At 55.1% G+C, this 11,251-nt stretch overlaps 1 long non-coding RNA gene across 1 annotated transcript; it reads right to left on the bottom strand.

Annotated features, from left to right (window-relative positions):
- Window positions 1-299: 299 nt before the first annotated feature.
- On the bottom strand, window positions 300-5,807 carry LOC102020981. Its single transcript, XR_001231370.1, has 3 exons — window positions 4,849-5,807; window positions 2,184-2,281; window positions 300-1,854 (listed from the first exon to the last, which is right to left on the bottom strand). It is a non-coding gene; the product is annotated as an uncharacterized LOC102020981 (long non-coding RNA).
- Window positions 5,808-11,251: the final 5,444 nt, after the last annotated feature.

The raw sequence follows: 11,251 nt of genomic DNA, 5'->3' as shown, positions 1-11,251 counted from the left end.
AGGAACGAGCGTCACGAGGGAAGACATGAGCCATGCACCTCAACGACAACTACGTGAAAACCTCAAGCTGAGACTAAAAATACCAGCGGAACAGGCAGCTTCACTGTGGATACGCACAATAGTAACGAGCATTGCTTAGACTCAAATCATCCAACTCTTCCCCCTTCAGTAGTTTACATGGGGCCAGGGATACGGTTCAGTGGCACAAGTGCCTGCGTGGCAAGTGCAAGGTCCTGAGTTCGATTCCCGGTACCGAAAAAAAAAATTATGTGGATACACAGTTTCAAAATTGCATCACACCTTTATTCTTTTCTTGGATATGTTCTCTCCTGTTCTTTTTCATTCCATGACAGTCAGTGCCCTCTGCTGGGAGTGGTGCCAGGCAAGTAAACAAGCAAAGGTTTGGGGAGGTTTGGGGAGAGAGAGAGAGACAGACAGACAGACAGACAGAGAGACAGAGACAGAAAGAGAGAGAGAGAGTGTGTGTGTGTGTGTGTGTGCATGTGTCTCAGAAGCGGACTCTAGAGAAACAGGTAGGAGCTACACAGCCCCAGTGTATCCCCAGTGACCCCTCTGACTCTACAAAGTCACACAGCACTTAGATGAATCACAAAAGCAGAACTATAGATAGTTACCACTACCTGATCCTGTTGCACACATCAATAAAATGCTGAGAAACCACCCTATCACCTTCAGAATAACAGCAAACGTGTCTAAAACTATTGTCCTATGAAACGTTCATATCATAGTGACTTCCAGGCTGCAAAACATTAGCATAAAAAGTAAGGAATTGATTCCATTTAATACTAATGCCTGTTTTAAACAATTCCAAATATTAATTCATCCTCAAGAACCTACCACCAGTATAGTAAAGTCAGAGACGCTTTCAGCCAATTACACTCAGTGAACTGGCATCTGTGGAGCTGAATTCCCTAAGGAGGCACTGAGAGGTGGGTGCAAGCTTACATCAGTGTCCTCACCCCGGAGCAGCAGCAGAGCTCTGAGTCCTCGGGGGAACTGTTAGGGAAGGAAGCTTACAAATGCACAAACGCCCTGATGTATTTGGACCCGAAGGGCAAGGCCCCTTCCCTCATGGGGAGCAATTAACCCGGAAAAGCCATCCCGCCTTTTGATGAGCGCGTTTGAGAAACAGCTCTTGCAACGCGGCACCTGCAGATACGGGCTGCTGACGTTCGGGGCAATGGAGTTCATGCCGCCCAGGGACCTGGCCTGGCCCAGTCCCTCCAAGAGTCAGCCCCAGCCCCACCCGACACTGGAGTATGGACCAGCTGGCCGACCTGAGCAGAACGCGGGGGCGTGGACTTAGTCAGGGTCCTGTGGGCGCCTTGACCTCTACCCAAGAGTTCACAGGCACTAGAAGGGCCAGGGCGTAAGAAAGAATATCGGGGACGGATGGATGGCACGGGAAGGAGCCCTGCCCTTGAGAGACAAGTGCGGGAGGAGCGAGAGGCAGGCTCGGAGGGCGGCGAGGCGAGCTTTCCACTCGTGGAATCTGCCCTGCGAGGACCGAGGACAGGAGGACGCTGGCGGGGGACTCGGGACAGGAGGGCCGACAGCCCCTCGGGAAGAGCTTTGTTAGACCTCCACTGCGGCCTCGGGCTGACCAAGGAGGGTCCGGGGCCGTTGACTACCAGGGAAACGAGCAGGTGTCCTGCTGCAAACGCGGGGTTTTCTCGGTTATGGTCGCGGGGGCCTTCTCATCGACTGGACTGAAGACTCATCCCAGCGGCCGCGGCTGGGGTCTTCAGGGACGGCCTGGGACCCACGCTTGCTGCAGCAGAGCAGCCGGGGACATGCGCTGTGCCAGGGCCGGCCATGAGGCACTTGGTGGAGCTGCAGAGAAAGAATGAAAATCCAAAGCGCCTCCTGGGAGCGTCGGGCTTCGGGCCTCTTCCCTCCTCGGAACCACATGCGAGGCCGCAGCGATCAGGCAGGACTGTGTGGGGAAGCCGCTCCTCCGCCACCCACACTCCCGAGTCCATCGCTCCCAAGCAAAGCGGGGGAGGCGACTGCGACAGCGGCCACGGCTCTGCATACACGTGGGCAGCGCAGCGCACCTGGGGGACAGGGCTGCCCTGGCTGCTCCCCACTCACACCCTTTCCCCATGACACTTGGCACCTCAGGGACCTTCCCTGGCCCCCAGAAATATAAGGAAAAGTACCCAAATGAAGCGGATTCAGACTTGAATAATTCAGTCCTCAGCCGGGGTGAGGCTGGACGCTGCGGGTGGGGCTAGCGTTCCACAGCACCGGGAGTTACCTAGAACATTAACAATTCACCTTCAAAGTCAACTCTGGCGAGAAAGCTTCAGGAAATTCTCTTCATTTCCAAGAATTTCCCTAAGTGTCTGATGAGTTGAGACTGTGACTCTCATCGTGTGACAGACAAAATCCTTTTATTCTGATAAATTCAGTGTATTAGTTTTTAATAATAATGGGATCTAACACTTATAATTATAAAAATAAAAGAAGAGTTCCATAGATGTCTAAGCTGTCATGATTCCTTCCAGCTTTGGAGGCTGGGACTTTTTTCACATCTAATTCTATCAGTTGATGATGATGAAATTATTATTTCCAAGTAGTGTTCAGTGACTTCTTTGAAGATAAAACCTTGAACATAATTAAGCTAGAACAGTTAAGCGGTGACAGTTCTAACACAAGGAAAGTAGCTGCTCCTATCACCCACAAAAATATACAGCACAAGAGGCCTCCTGGTGTTAGTTATTTGACGGAGAAAGTACCCGTATTCTTCAAAATGCAGCTCAATTATAATGCATCTCCAGTTTTTTTAAATCAGCTGCACAACAAATAAAACATTGGTTAAGTTTCAAGACAAACGCCAAGACCAGTTTCAAAGTAGGAACTCAAGAAACAAATTTTAGAAGTTGGGAAACCAGGAAATTTCCTATCGAAATTGTTTCTAATTAATAGCGGCTGCCCGGTTCACAGGCAACTAAATCATAGACAGTTACCCCTGGACTATGAAAGCCGCACTGTTCTGCTCTAAAGCCATTAAGCGCCTATGGAGGCAAACTGAGCTACCATCCTAACCTTTGCACTGAGCCTAACCTTGGTTCCTAACGTTGGATCTGAAGCCTGGCTCGAGGTCCACAGCCCAGCAGGTAGGAGCAAGCGTGGGGTGTGTGGGTTCAGCAGGCTCAGATTTGGTTTCAAAACTGCAAACAGCCCCAGCTGGCTGGAGCCAGGAAGTGGCTACAAGCAGGCCAGCCTGCCGCATGGAAGCCACGGACAGGGAGACAAGTGGCCAAGGGGAAGGCAGGAGGCTGGTGACTGGTGTCCCCTTCAGTCTTTGCCAACTGGCAGCACAAGAGTCAGGTCACATGACAGGCGATGGGCACCCTCAGCCCCCGAGCTCAACCACAGTGCTTCCTGCGAGTACGTGAAGTGACTGAGAGATACAGTGGGTGTCAAAATTTTTAGAACGTTTATTACAGCAAGAGCCACGTTGCCATGAATCCCCTCAAGCTCCTCCCCCTCGCTTAGAACACACTCTTCCCACCCTCTGGCCACTTTCTGCAGCAGCTCTGGAGTCCTCCTTCCTGAGTGTCTTTATGAGGTGTGATCAAAAATGTAGTGACTGCTGCTGCCAACGCCATCCAACAGAAAGGCAGCTCGTGAAACATAACACTGTGTCGCCATCCACCTTGTTCACCGGATCTGGCACCGTGTAACTTCCGGCTCTCCCCCAAAGTCAAAATGACCATGACAGGGAAATGAAACGTTTTGAATCCAGTCAGGACACTGGGGCAGCCGCAGCTAAAGAGTCTCAGGAAGAGGACTCCAGAGCTGCTGCAGGAAGTGATAATGGGGCCAGGTGTAATCCTAGCACTTGTGAGGCTGAGGCAGGCTGATCACTATGAGTTCCAGGCCAGCCTGGGCTACATAGTGAGTTCAAGGCCAGCCTGAACTACATAGCAGGACTTTGTCTCAAAGAAAAAAAGAAAGAGAGAGAAAAGAAAAAAGGAAGAAATGAAAGAAAGGAAGGAAGGAGAGGGAAAGAAAGAAGAAACGAAGGAAGGAGGGAAGAAAGGAAGGAAGGAAGAAGGGAAGGAAGGAAGAAAGAAAGAGGGAAAGAAAGAAAGAAATGTTGAGATGAATGTGTTTGAACTGAGAGGGATTTGTGGCAATGTGTCTTTTACTGTAAATATGGTGCTTAAGTTTTAAAAAAAGATCATTACAGAGTTATCCATGTCCACCTGTGACTGGGTCACCCATACCTGAGGCATCAGGCACATGCAGAAACATGGCCCCAGCAGCCAGTCCTGAGGGGCAGCACATCCTCAAAGGGGGCTAAAGGACCACCAGCCAGGGATCCATGGAAATAACCTCCTGTATCTGCCAGGAGCTCAGTGCAGGCTCTGAGTGACTCACTGCTGTGGGCTGCTGGAACCTGGGGTACATGTGGGAACAAGTGATGGGCACTGGGGCTAGAGGATTACAGGGTCTCAGCACCTGTTCCTCACCCACCCCTGCCCAGGACTGGGACACACACAGCCCCACCTTCCTCCTTACAAGCTTCTGGGGCTCAGTGCCACGTCCTGGTGGCACCCACTGGGTTTTATGGCTGCCCTTGAAAGGCACAGGCAGGGGGCCTGAGGCCCAGCACCAGGTGCAAGCCACATGACACAGCTGCCTCTGCCAGCCTAGGAGCCACAGGACCTTGGCACACAGCCCCTCCTCCCTGGATCTCCACGGCCTCCACCACACAGACAGAGAGTAAAACATTTCATCCCCTGTTACCCGGGAACCGAACTCACGACCTTGCGCTTGCCAGGCAGGCGCTTTGCGAAAACTTTAATTACACACCTTCTGCGACGGCTCAAGGCAGCCCAGTGACACTAAGGGCCAAAGGCAGGTGCTCCGGGGGAAGCGGCAGAGGCTGGTGGCCACACTCCGCCCTGGGCAGCTGGGGCGATGCTGGAGGAAGCTGTCATGCGCTGCGACTCATCAGGAACTCAAGCTCCAGCAAGAGACAGCTGTGCAGACGGCAGACCGGGACACTAGTCTGGGTTAAGTGTTTCCTCCCCACCCTGGGTTTTGCAAAGAGAAATAACTTTCATTCCATTCCCTGAGGCCCCGCCCTGTCACTTGCACACACGCGTCACCCAACGGCCCCGTGGGGCCCAGGGTCCACACCCTGGAGGCCCAGAGAGTAGGAAAACTCTTTGCCGGCACTCTCCTCTGGCAGGGACCTTTTAATTAAAATGGAAAAAAAACCCACTGTAATACCAGTTAATGAGCCCCAATTTCTATGCAGACATAAGAATTAATGTGATTTTTAAAAGGCCTCAGTAATTATTGCCTGAAGTTTAGAAAGGGGTAAAGATAAACATGTGGCTCTTCCCTCCTGCTTCTCTGGTTCAGGGAGACTCGGGCGCAAGGACAGCCACACCCTACACCTGTGTCTGGGCACGGGATGAAGGTCGAGGTGCAAATAGCGCGGAGACGAAGGAGGGCGTTCTCCCCCAGTCCCTGCACAGACCCCTTCACTGTCTGCTCCTAGCTTGTCCCGCAGAGCTCCGCCTCCTAGCTGCAAGCGGCAGCTGCTCCAGCCGCTCAGCTCCAGGCCCAGGTGGGCTGCTCCACACTCAGAAAGTTGCTGCAAATTACAGTCCTGCAGGGAGCGGCGTGTGGCTCGGTGGTGGAAGGCTTGCCTGGCCCGAGCAAGGTGCTACAATGGCTCCCAGAAAAGAACAAGAGGGAGAGGGAGAGGGAGAGGGAGGGAGGGGAAGTGGGAGAGCAGGAAGGAAGGAGGGAAGGAAGGAGGGGAGCAGGAGGAAGGAAGGGGAAAGGAGAAAAGGGAAGGCGAGACGGGAGGGAGGGAATTATAAAATGCATTGTACATCTCAAAATAAGAAGAGAGGGTTCTGAGTGTGCTCGTTCTAGAGGACGACCACCACACTGACACCCGGAACGATCTCTCCCCAACAGACCCGCGATTCCGCGAGGGACTTCCAGTCTAATATCTATGTACAATCACTGCATGTCAATCGAAAACCAGGAAGTTTCTAGGGATCGAAGAGAAACGCTCCCAAGAAGGGGAGAATGGCGCTGTCTGCCGTGGTGACCTCAGGGTCTCCCCGGGCAGGGCTACGGGGGCCCCATGAATTGCTCCCACTCTCAGGGCTCTGGGGCGGCTTCTTCCCCAATCCTCCCCGGAGACCACCCTTTTTCCATGTCACCTTCTCTGCTCCAAAGGAAAGCTGACCTGCTGCCGTGCACGTGAATTATTCAGCCACTGCCTGGAAAGTGGAGCAGGGCCCTGTGCTCCTCAGCCCCGCAGCCAGGAGCTGCTACCAGCTCTGCAGCCCAGAAGGACGGAAACCGGGGCGACCCCAACAGGGTGGGAAACTCTGCCTTCATCTGAAAGACTCCAGAGCTAAGCTGCTCCCCCGCTCCTCCCCTGGCCACCAGCAGCACCTCTGGAGGTCACAGAACTGAGGGCCCCCAGGGCCGCACCTCTGTGCCAAGGGCAGAGGAGGCGCTGGGCAAAGCAGACAGCTAGGCCGCCCTTGGGGGCCAGAGATGCCGCCCCTGAAGGAGGGGACACTGCGCACAGACCCAACCCCGTGTGCAGGAGGACTTCCCGGGGGCCACTGCCTTTAAACCCCATGTGTGTCCCCCTCCTCCCAGCCCAGCACCACCGCCACATCCCGGGAGCAGCACCGCCAGAGTCAACAGCCCCGCGACACAGTGAACCCCAGGAGTGCCCTGTGTCCCTCTGCACGCGAGCACCACACAGCCGTGCCGTGGGAGCCCAGGGAGGACCGCAAGGGACGCCTGCGCACGGCTCCCCGCGGACCAAGAAATCCCCTGGGGGCCTCACGGGTCACTTTGCCTTCACCTTTGCCTGTCTGGGTTTCTGGGATCCCAGGGGTGAAAACGCGGTCTGTCGCCCCTGAACCGAGCGCAGGGAGAAGGCAGAAAAGGCCGTCAGCCTCTCCCTGTCCCTAACACGGCCCTTAGGAAACCCCGTCCGGCCTGGGACCCTCAGACGACACGGGGAGGGGCCGGCCAGTGTGACCCGCGGCCTCTCAGCCCTCGCGTCCCGTCCTGGACGCGGCCCTCCCCTTCGCCCCTCCCCGCCTCTCTCTCAGCCTCTCCTGTCTGCTGTCTCTGGATCCCTGCTAAGGGATGCGTGGGGAGCCCCGCACCCACCACACAGCCCCGCTCCAGCTGTGGGATCCCGCGGGCCCCACACACAGGGCTGGCCGGGCTGTGAGCAGGCCCGGGGCGGAGGGAGGAAGCTGCCCCCGCTTCCTCTGAGCCTTTGAGGCCCACCCTGACTTCCCCTCTGGACTCCGTCTCGGAATACTTGGATCCCGACGGCAGGAGCAGCGCCCGGAGTCCCCTGAGCACGAGGCCACCCCAGAGGACACAGCCTGGAGGAACGCAGTCCTGCCACCCCGTACAGGGCGGGGGTGCTGAAACATTCTGCCTGGGCGGGGCAGGTAGAAGAGGGTGGAGGGACCCTGAGGATCCGTGGTGGGAAATGTCTCCATGGACACCTTGGAACATATTCAATTATGAATCATGCAGATGCGTTTCCTGCTGAAAATATAAAGTAAAACTAAAATATTCGAGTAAGTCCGTCACCCAGACCCTGGTGGGGCCAGGATGAGAGAGACACAGTCCTGCCTTCCCGGAAGTCACCATCCGTTCCTCCCCCATCAGTCCATGCAGGCACAGAGGGGGATCTTTCCACGCCCCAGAGAAGAATCAAAGCATCCTGAAACAGGAGGCAGAGGCAGGAAGATCTTGAGTTTGAGGTCAGCCTGGGCAGTAAAGAAAGATGAAAGACAAAAAGCAGAGTGTTCCAGGGGACTCAGGTGGGGGCTGCAGCCTGCCTCTGGCACTCCTGATGCCTTGGGAGTGTGACTTGGGGGCTGCCACATTGCTACTGCTCTGATCCTTGGGAGAGGTCTGGAGGCCAAGCCACCCCGTTAGCGCAGTGTCCTCCTCCCCGGGCAGCCAGGAGAGACCCATTCACAGGCAGCGAGGGGGAGCCTGTGATGGAGCCAGTACCAGGAAGACGTCTGAAGCTACCCACCACTGAGTGGTTGGCTTGCAAGGGCAACACCAACGTCACGTGACCCAGGAATGTCCCTTTCACTGGAGAGATGGACCGGCCATCTCCAATCTGCATCCGCACCAGCTGGAAGCGGAGCCGTGCTGAAGGGAAACGCCTGCTCTAACCCTTACCTCTGGGAGCAGCGCTGGTCCTTCTGCCCAGGCTCAGCGGCAGTGGGGTCTACAGCAGGTCCAGCCCAGCAGGAGCCGCTCAGAGCACGGGCTGCAGAAGAGACCACTGGAGGACACCGGCCCTGCGTAGGGGCAGCAGCACAGGAGACTCCAGGGGCGGGGTGGAAAAGAGGATAGGAAGAGAGGAGCAGGCATTGCTTCCTGCCGAGGTCACATCCTCGGCTGTCCCACCACACCAAACCCCAGCTGCCTTCCTCCCAGGCAGCTCAACCCTTCCCGAAAACCTTGGGGCCCCTCCTCCCCAAATGTGGGGTGGGCTCAGAAACACAGCAAACAACGAGCTTCTCAGGAGAGCACAGTGAACACTCAGAAGGCTCCTTGGGGTTCCATGTGAGGGTTGAGAGCCCCCTCTCAGCAGCGGCTGCCGCCAGGAGATGAGCCAACACTTCCCAAACCCAAGGACAGTGAGAAGAGTGCGTGACGTTCCCAAACCTGCAGTAAAGACACAATTTCGGCAGCTTCGACTGCCCTGACTCACGTGTGCATTTCCTTCTTATTGTCCACGTTCTGGGCCCTTCAAAAAACCTCCATATATCGATTGGAGCTTCGTGTGTCGTCCCTCTCCGTTACAAACACCCACACCTGCCGCACATCTCACGAGAGCAAAGAAGAAAATCTCCCACCCTCTCCTGTAGATGGTCAGGCCTCAAGGTCGAGATCAGCATCCTAAAGGTGGAGCTTGCAAAGTGGAAGGTTCCCAAGGTTTTCGTGACCCATAAAGGTTAAAAGTCCTTACTGTATTCAGCAGAGAGCAACACATTTTATCACCCAGGGAAGGGCAGCAGAGAAGCGCCTCCTTCCTCCAAAGTACAAGTCACCAGTGCTCAGCACCTGACTGAGTGCTGTTTGCTGAATGCATACACGAAAAGCTCCTCCCATGCCAGCCATGCAGGGCCGTGCGGGCTGGAGGAGCTCTGATCTCATCTAGAACGGCCAGCACCTCACAAATTAGAAGCAGCAGGTTAGCCACAGATACCTCAAGTACAAGATTAAAATTGCCCAGCAAGAGGTTTCGATAGGTGCACTGAAGTGTGGGTTTGCTTCTCTGCAAAAGTTTAGGATACTTTGAACCCACAGGAAAAGTTAAAGACTACACTGACACCGTGGACACTCGGCCTAAATCACCAGCTGCTAGTGTGGCCCCGCACCTGCTCCCCCCCGCCCAACTGCTGCTCCCAGCCCTCGGCCACTGAGTCACTGGGAGGGAAGCTGAGGGCGCAATGCTACTACATCCCCAAAGGTTTCTTCTAAGGAAAGGGACATTTTCCTACATAACTTAAGTTCATCACACCCGAGAAAGTTAACCCTGACCAATCATTAATAATATTGTGGCCAGGCGTGGTGGGGCATGCCTATAATCCCAGCACTCAAGAGGCCGAGGCAGGATCGCCTCGAGTTCAAGCCCAGCCTGAATTATGGAGCCAGACCCTGTCTCAAAAAGGAGGAGGAGGAGGAGGAGGAGGAGAAATACATGCAGTCTATATCCAAACGTCCCAATTATTCAATACCCTAGCAAGTATCACCCAATATATACGCTCAGCAGTCCTCTAGTCTTTCACCTAGGCAAGATCTTTGGCCGCGTTATCTGCTTCCTGTGGTTCTCTGCTGTGGTATACGGTTTAGGAGTCTGAGCTGGTTGTTTGTAGATGTCCTACCATCTGGATTTTCCTGATTGCATCCTCATTGTTCTGTGCCAGATGAACACCCTGTGTCCTCATTGCGAGAGTCAGATAAAAACCCAGGATGCTAAATATTTAACACTGTGCCCTTGGCCTTGCGTCAGAGCCCGCAGCCCGTGATGTCAGTCTCTCCCGTGACGCTGGTGCTGACGGAAGTCTGTGCGGACATCCCGGCCGCTCCGTCCAGAGGGGAGCTTCGGCTGTAATTTATAAGGCAGCTGAGGTCGCATACTGCGAGCCCCGTGCCCACCCCACCCCCCGGGGTGGCACCCGAGGACGCTCACCTGACTCTGTGACAGTGGCAGCTCCTGTGAGGCACCATGTTCCATCTAATTCTGCCCCTCCCTTCTGCCGTGTTCTGTTTGCTTTTGCCACTGGACTGGGCGACCAAGATGCACCCGCGGCGCCGACCTGCCCTGACGTGTTTGGGAAACGGGAGTGGATAAGTGGAGTGGGACTAGGAGCAGAAGGCCAGCTGCAAGCAAAAGGTTGAGTGAAAACCCGAGGTATCATTCTGGGCCCTGGTGAGCATGCAGCACCCCAGGGACACACGTCATGTGCCACAAGGGCAGCACCGAGAGGAGCTCCTGAGAAGCCCTGCCCAGAACCAGTGAAAGGCTGAGAGGGGCACAGATGTTGGGCATCTGGGAGGAAGGACAGATGGTGGCAGCCTGGACTGCGCACAGGGCAATGGAGATTGACTGAAGCTGGCCAACGTCATGGTCAGGTGAGGGGACGGTTTCCACTCCCCGCTGCCCGGCCCTGAGCGGTGCCTGCTGCACCCCTGTGTCCACCAGGACCACCGAGACCCGAAGGAGCAGCCCCAGGTACGAAGGGATGAGCCACACCCAGGGAGGAAAGAATCCCCCAGGCTTGCCCAAAGTGGGGTGCGTGTATCTGTGCATGCATGCATGTGTGTGTGTGTGTGCATGCACATATGTGTGACATTTGAGAGACACTACAGCCCATGGGCATCTCCATGCCACCAGGTGCACTGTGGTGATTTCTGGAGCCTCCTCTGCCCCTCTGGGGCCCCCAGGGCCCCCACCTTTCTGTCCCCCACTTCTCAACTGAGTTATGTCGTATTTTGTTTAGCTTTGTAGGTAAAAAGAGTTTCAAGTTGGTCCCATTTGCCATGTCCTGTGGATGACTGGAATAGGAGCCGTGCTAATGAAGAGAACACAAGTTCTAACTTTCGGGGGGGCTCAGTGCTAAGGTCTTTATTTTAGGGCTCACATTCTGTGTTTGCAGACAGAGACGCTGAGAAA

The sequence above is a fragment of the Chinchilla lanigera genome, unplaced genomic scaffold (assembly GCF_000276665.1).
Source record: "Chinchilla lanigera isolate Chin_1 unplaced genomic scaffold, ChiLan1.0 scaffold00006, whole genome shotgun sequence".
Lineage (NCBI taxonomy): Eukaryota > Metazoa > Chordata > Mammalia > Rodentia > Chinchillidae > Chinchilla > Chinchilla lanigera.
The sequence above is the reverse complement of the archived record's forward strand: the minus strand, read 5'-3'. Positions and strand labels throughout refer to the sequence as shown.